Source organism: Leucopleurus acutus (genome assembly GCF_964270905.1).
Source record: "Leucopleurus acutus genome assembly, chromosome: 2".
Lineage (NCBI taxonomy): Eukaryota > Metazoa > Chordata > Mammalia > Artiodactyla > Delphinidae > Leucopleurus > Leucopleurus acutus.
This window is the reverse complement of record NC_139143.1, coordinates 183671010-183679017: the sequence shown is the minus strand read 5'-3', so window position 1 is coordinate 183679017 and position 8008 is coordinate 183671010.

Here is an 8008-nt window from a genome sequence, read left to right as displayed (position 1 = left end):
TATGGACATACATATATACATTACCAAATGTAAAATAGCTAGCTAGTGGGAAGAAGCCGCATAGCACAGGGAGATCAGCTCAGTGCTTTGTGACCACCTAGAGGGGTGATATAGGGAGGGTGGGAGGGAGACACAAGAGGGAGGAGATATGGGGATATATGTGTATGTATAGCTGATTCACTTTATTATACAACAAAGTGAATACAACAACTTGGATACATGCAGAAACTAACACATCACTGTAAAGCAATTATACTCCAATAAAAATGTTAAGAAAAAACATTATAATGTAAATTTAGTACTTTTAAAGAATGAATGTTTACTTCTAGGAAAAGTTTAACTTGATTTGGAGCCTCTAAACGAATGAGACTTTAAAACTGATTTTAAACATTAATGAACAAGAATGGTTTCTTCTTTAAAAAATTAGAATAATAAAATTTTAGGGCTGGAAAGTTTACAATTATATTTTTTTACAGTAGACTTTATTTCTTGGGGGAGTTTTAGGTTCATCTTGAAAATGAGCAGAAAGTACAAAGAGTTCCCATTTAACTGCTACCCCACCACATGTACAGCCTTCAGGACTATAAACTTCCCTCACCAGGTTGGTACATTTGTTACATTGATGAACCCACATCGACACATCATTATCAGCCAAAGTCCATAGTTTACATTAAGGTTCACTCTTAGTGGTGTAGTTTCTATGGGTTTTGGCAATCATATAATGAGATATATCCATCATTATCATATCATAGAGAGAAATTTCACTGCCATAAAAGTCCTATTTGCTCTTTTTCATCTCTCCCTCTCCCCCATTCCCTGGCAACCACTGATCTGTTTTGCTGTCCCCAGAGACTGGTCTTTTCCACAATGTCACATAGTTGGAATCATACAATATGTAGCCTTTTCTGATAGGCTTCTTTGAATTATTAATACAAATTTAAGGTTCCTCCAAGTATTTTCATGGTTTGATAACATACCATTGTCTGAATATAGTGCAGTTTATTTATTCATTTACCTACTGAAGGACATCTTAGCTGCTTCCAAGTTTTGGCAATTATGAATAAAGCTGTTATAAGCATCTGTGTGCACATTTGTTGTGGACATAAGGTTTAAACTCATTTGGGTAGCTACCAGGGAGTGAGATTGCTGGATTGTATGATTAGGGTGCGTATTACAATTATTTACCTTGACAATCTCACCTGTTAGAGATTGTCCCATAAAGGGCAGGTACTGTGTCTCTCACACTGTGGTAGTATAGCTGAACACAAAGCCTGAACTGCATGATGTGTGGAAATCTTTAACATCAGTTTATAGCCAAATGATACTTTTCACTGAAATGCAGATTTGTGCAAAATCAACATTTTCTGGCTACCAATAACGTAGATAAGTTGATATGGAAGAAATAGCAATTGTAGTCTATATATTTGTACATGTAAATGTACATGAAAGAACAGTTTTGTTTTCCATACTATTTTAAAATTTATTTATTTATTTATTTTTGGCTGTGTTGGGTCTTCGTTTCTGTGCGAGGGCTTTCTCTAGTTGCGGCAAGCGGGGGCCACTCTTCATCGCGGTGCGCGGGCGTCTCATTATCGCGGCCTCTCTTGTTGCGGAGCACAGGCTCCAGACGCGCAGGCTCAGTAGTTGTGGCTCACGGGCCTAATTGCTCCGCGGTATGTGGGATCTTCCCAGACCGGGCTCGAACCCGTGTCCCCTGCATCGGCAGGCGGACTCTCAACCACTGCGCCACCAGGGAAACCCCAGAATTCCAGTTTTAACACTTACTCTTGTGTGTCCTTGAAGAAGTTTCTGTCCTTCTCTGAATCTATGTCTTCCGCTATTGAATGGGTACCATGATGATCTCTAACTCAGATACAAACACTGAGCCCAGAACTTGTTGCCGAATAAATCCTCCAAAAATGGCAGCAGCTGTTTCTTGACATTCAAAGACCACAGGCATAAATAGCCAGGCCCCAGGGAATGGCCCGGCTCTGCAGCAGCGTCCAGTAACCTGCCAGCTGGTCCCTCTGCCAAGATGTGCTGGTTTGACTGTGGAGCCCGGCACCTTAGGAGCCAAGCCTGGATGACCCCCTAGAGTTCAGCCCATTGGCTGGCACAAGCCCCCTGGTGGCCAATTTGACACCAATGTGCAGGTGGCTATGGCTTCGGGATCAGGGTCTGTCTGATTGGCGCTAACTTATGGGAGCAGATGTGAAAATAAGTCAACACCTGATTGCCCCCTGCCCCCAGCGATTTTCTATTTCTTCTTGGCAAACGTCTGGGGGGCTGTTGGTGAACTCGGGTGCGCCAATGCTCAGATAATTCATCCATGAATTTGAAGGCATAGCCGTGTTGACCTGCAAACCCTGTGGGGCTCACTCCGAGGTCCCAGTTCTGGTCAGACATTTCTTGCTGACACATTTCATGCTCTGGGCCTCCGGTTCTTTGTCTGAAAAGAAGCCGTCTCTGAGGTCCCCAGTTCACTGGAGTTTCCAGATATACTCCTGAATCTGGATTTTGTGCTAGATTTCTTTTTTTTTTTCTTGAACTAAGGTTCCCATAGTCACTGGAGCAGGAACAACTTGGATACATGCAGTTTATGTAGCCCAGGTCCCCACATCCCACTTTGGGGTCTTCCCACCCTTTTCCCACTGCAGGAGTAGGTGAACAGTTTCCTTCTCTCCCAGTCTCAGGTCAAATTGCCTGGGCATCTTCCTACATGAGACACAAACCCCACAGAACCCAGGGCCAGGCAGGGGGTGAGTGAAGGATTGCAGGCAGGGACCATGGAGACCTGGAGGGCACGGGCCCCCACATCAGGGAAGCTGCCTCGCAGTTCATGCCCAGTGATGCCCCTTAGGGATGTGGGTTCAGTGATGCTACATTTTTCTTTTAAGATTTTTTCTTCAAGGGATATTGGGGAGTAAATTATGATACAAAACTTGATTTTTAACCTCTGGCCACAAATCTTATTTGTTAAAACATTGTCCCAAAACGTGTCTGTAGGACACATTTGGCTTCTGGAGTGCCACCCAGCAGCCTCTAATATGGAGAAAAAAATGTCCTGCATAGCATTCTGACCTGACCCACAGTGACGTTGAAGACAACAGACAAGAAACCACATGACTTTGTTTTTCTGGGCCAGAGATTGACCTTAGGCAGGAGCCTGGCTTTGAAACTGCAGGGCCTATAATCCCCTTTGCACCCCACAGTAGTGCAACACCATGTATAAATATAAAGTCCATGGGAGGCATTTGCAAATAGCTCTTGAATAAGAATATATATGATTATATATGTATGTATGTGTATATATATATATATATGTATATATATATATATATGTGTGTATATATATATATATATTTCAGGTGTTACTCTGTACTTCATCTTTTTTCATAAAATGATGTAATCATCTGAAGACTAACATGGCCCAGCAGACTCTTTACCTTTTTTTCATATCTGCTCCTTTCCCATTCCTCCCAATTTTAAGAAGTCACCACAAGGCTCTAGGAGGTCCCTCAATCCCTGTTTTACCCTCATGCCCCACCTTCACTCTAAGAGCGAAGTGCTGTTGATTCTGCCTCCAAGTATCCCTGAAGTTGTCCCCAAGGTACCTAAAGTGCAAGCCAGGATCTGCCGCTAGGAGCCACCAAGGGTCTCTTTCTGGCATCCCTGCTTCCTTGTTAACTCCCCCAGAACACTAACCAACAGCAACCAGGGGGGCTGGGAAACACCCATCAGGTTATGTCACAACCCTACTTACAAAATTCCAGGGTCCCCTAACAAGCCCCTGCCTGGGCAGTCTCCCCCCATCACCCCAGCCTCCACTCCCTGGCTGCCCCCTAGTTCAAGGTGATGCAATCTCTCTCGCCTCCCTCCTGGAACCCTGCACTGCAGCCAATTCTGGGCCCACAGTGTCCCCTGGTGGCTGGAGATGCAAGATCATCTAGACTGCTGGACAAGGGGTGAGACCTGGAGGAAGAAAGGTGAGAGAGGACAGGATAGTAGATTTGGGAAAAGACTTGGAAGAGTAAAAGCTTAGGAGAAGACCAAGAGCGTCAGACAGAGAGGAAAGTCTAACTGAGTCCCCTCTGGGATGGCCCTACTCTCTGGGTTACGGAAATGGAGCTGGAACAAGAATGCTGTTGGCCTCAGGATGGGCCTATAGCTCTTCTCCAGGGCCTCCCATCAGACCAGCACCCATGTCTGTGCAGGAGAGGACACTGGACTGTGTCCGGGTCAGTTATCGAGGAACTTTCTGTGTCTTGGACTGAGTCACCTCCTTCCTTATCAGAATATTACACAGAGGGTCAGTGATGGTAACAGGAATGGGGGATGGGAGTTTGGGGATTTGAGACAGCCCTGAGGACAACCTTGCAACCCTCCCCATGTGCCTGATTTTGCAAGATCTGAAGAACTGTGTCCTGAGAACAGGGATGGGAAGAGTTCTGAGGCAGCCTCAGTGAGTGTGCACAGTGAGAACCAGGGATGCTTGGGAGGAAATTCCAGTTATAGAGATGAGGTCTTGTGCTTCTATTCATTAGTTCAGGGGACAGCATTTACTTCCCAAGACACTTGCGACTTTTGTTGATTTGCTTTTTTGGTGGCATCCCAGGAGGTAGTGTGTGTTCCAAGGGTAAAGCACAATAATGAAAGGGCAGAACAGATGAGCCGTTCAGGTACTCCCGGGCTGGCTTGAAGCCAGGGGATGGAACTGAGTCTCTTGAGCCCCACTGTTGAGAGGCCTCTAGGGGAACTACCCCCCATCCCAGACCCCAAATTCTCCACCTGGTTTGCCGTATCCTACAGAAAAAACACACTTCTGGTTGACCTGTATCCTGTATTTCTCTACACTCTACTAATCTCAGGGGACTGCCCATTGCTGACTTCATTCTGGCAAAGAAGACATGCAGATGGCCAACAGGTACTTGAAAAGATGCTCGGGAAATGTACATCACAACCACAAGGAGATATCACCTCACACCTTTTAGAATGGCTGTTATCAAGAGGATAAGAGATAAGGGTGTGAAGAAAAAGGAGCCCTTGTGTAGCCACTGTGCTGGGAAGATAAGAATGTGCAGACAATGTGGAAAACAGTATGGAGGTACCATAAGATCTAGCAATTTCAGTTCTGGGTATATATATGAAGATAATGAAATCACTTTCTCAAAAAGACATCTGCAGCCCTAAGCTTCTGCAGCATTATTTACATTAGTCAAGAAAGGGAAACAACCTAAGGGTCCATCAATGAATGATGAAGAAAATGTGAATATATATATAATACATATATATTCATATATATATATGAATATTATTCAGGATTAAAACCATAAAAAGAAGAAAATCCTGCCATTTTCAACAATATGGACAGATCATTAGGGCATTATGTTAAGTGAAACAAGTCAAAGAAAGATTTATGGGGAAATGAATAAAGGCGGTCAAAAGGTACAAACTTCTACTTATAAAATAAATGTGTCATAGGGATGTAATGTATAGCACAGTGACAAAAGTTAACAATTCTGTATTGTGTACTTGAAAAAAAATGCTAGGAGAGTAGATCTTTAAAGTTCTCACCACAGGAAAAAATTTTAACTATGTGAAGTGATGGATGATAACTAAATTTATTGTGGTGATAATTTCACAGTGTATACATATATCAAATCATTATGTTGTACACTGAAAAAGAGGTCAATCGTATCTCAATAAAACTGGAAAAAATCTTCTAGGAAAATATGCCAAAAGAAAACTGAAAAAAGAAAAGAGTCAAGGCTTTTACAATGGAAAAGAGAAGAGCAAATATTTGCACTTAGGGTTGATTTAGCTGTATAAACTTAAAAGAACCAACTGAGAAGGAATAGACAGAGGGTGGCTGTATCACCCTGTGCTAACCCTCACCATTCAGACCATACCAGGTGTGCTTGGATGGTGTGTGCCAGAATAAATAACAATATAAGAATAAAACAATCTTCCCCTAACTTTCTTCACCAGTAGGGAAAGAATTAATAAGATCATGAAAATCTTCTGATGGATCCTTCCTGAACTGCCTGCACCTCTTTGCCCAGCCTCAGTGGCTTTCTTCCTGTTCTCAAGTTGGCCAAGCTCTTCACTACATCAGGATTTGCACAATGCACCCATGGCTCCCCTCAACTGGCATGTACACTTGAAAACTCTAAGTCAGTCTCCTGACCTTCTGCTAGGCCCATCTGTGTACATCCTTGTAAAATCCAGCTTTAGGAAGAACCCTGATTCGTCAGTTTTAGAAGAATCCACACCTTTGATACCTGCTATTCCAATATCTGATCCAAATTCCTCACTCCCCACTCTTGGTATCTGATCACAGGATTCGGTAGGAATCCTGTTACACTGGTTTAGCCAGATTTCCTCCAGAACTGAAGTCTCCTCATAATAATTTTCCAGCCACAGAACCCCCTGCTTGTTGGTTGTGAATTCCCAAATGTCTTCATTGTATTGCGAATGGAGACCAGTTGCATACTGGTGTATCTTTTCCTCTGTTGCAATAATCCTGAATAAAATTCGCCTTTACTGTATAAACCTGTGTCTGTCTCTGGTTTTCTTTGACACAGCTCCCATAGTTGATTACTGCTCAGGCAAGAAATCTCCTTCCCAGTATCCTGCAAATTCCCAAATATCCCAGAGAGGCTCAACTTCGAGTCTGCCCACTTTGGACCTTTCCATTTCATCCCTGGAGTTTTCTTCAGAGAATTAGTTACAACCTGCCACTTTAAAACAGTGGTCTTGGGCTTCCCTGGTGGCACAGTGGTTGAGAGTCCACCTGCCGATGCAGGGGACGCGGGTTCGTGCCCCAGTCCGGGAAGATCCCACATGCCGCGGAGCGGCGGGGCCCGTGAGCCATGGCCGCTGAGCCTGCGCGTCCGGAGCCTGTGCTCCGCAACAGGAGAGGCCACAGCAGTGAGAGGCCTGCGTACCTCAAAAATAAATAAATAAAATAAAACAATGGTCTTTTTGGATCTCATGGAAGCTGCAAACCCATAGAAACATCCCCACCTGAGACACTGCACTTTCCCGATTTCCACTAACATTCGAGTGAAGTCTCTCAGTCCGTCCTCTCCAAAATTTAGGTTGTTTGACAGCTCAGGGTTCCTTGGTTCCTTCTGATCCTGTGAACAAAGGGAATCTACCAGTTATTCACTGCATGGCAGTGGGCAGATTCCTCTACTGAGTAAGACCCCAATCCACCAGGTTAAAAATGCAGAGAGATAGCAGTGACCTCTAGATTCTCTGTGAAGGTTAATGTTTGAACTAGTGGATAAAAATTAGCACCAGTGCTCACCCAGTTTGTGTTCAATAAACAGAGATGGTTATGATTACTGTTGTTGCAGATCTCACTATACTGCAACCCATTAATAAAGGTGCTTGATGGCCTGGGAGTTAAAAGTCTATTGAGTACAATCTGGTTTAGCCCAATTTTATGTAAAAGCCATTTATACCCATGGTAGAAATACGGTGAAAAGAATCTGCAGGAAAGATACCAAGGTGGAGAACAATCTTCAAATAATCCTTGCCTTGGCAACCAGTGGTATCCAAGAATTGTTTGGGCACTGTATGGAATGGGGGGTGGGAGGCACGGAAAATTCTGGGGGTGGAGAGAAGTTCCAACTTTCTTTGTGTCCTGAAACTTCAAAAGAATCTCTGTGTGGTGTAGCTGGGGTGGAACTCATACCTGAACGTGGCAGACCCTTAAACACCAAATACAGCTTCTGAATTTTGTTTGGAAGAGGTGTTCGTATTTGTGAACAGTGCTTAATATGAAGAGAAAAACAGAATTTTATTTCTGTGCCCATTGCTATTACCTTGATCAGAATCTGTGCTGAACTTAGTTAAGTTTTAGAAAACAGTAATTATCAAAATATACTTGGAAAGGGGACAATGGGACGATGGTTCAGCCTCCAAGACCCCTGGAAAATGGGTGGGGGTATTTGCCATCTGGGAATTATCCTCTGTGGGGAAAAAACCTAAAGGAAAACAT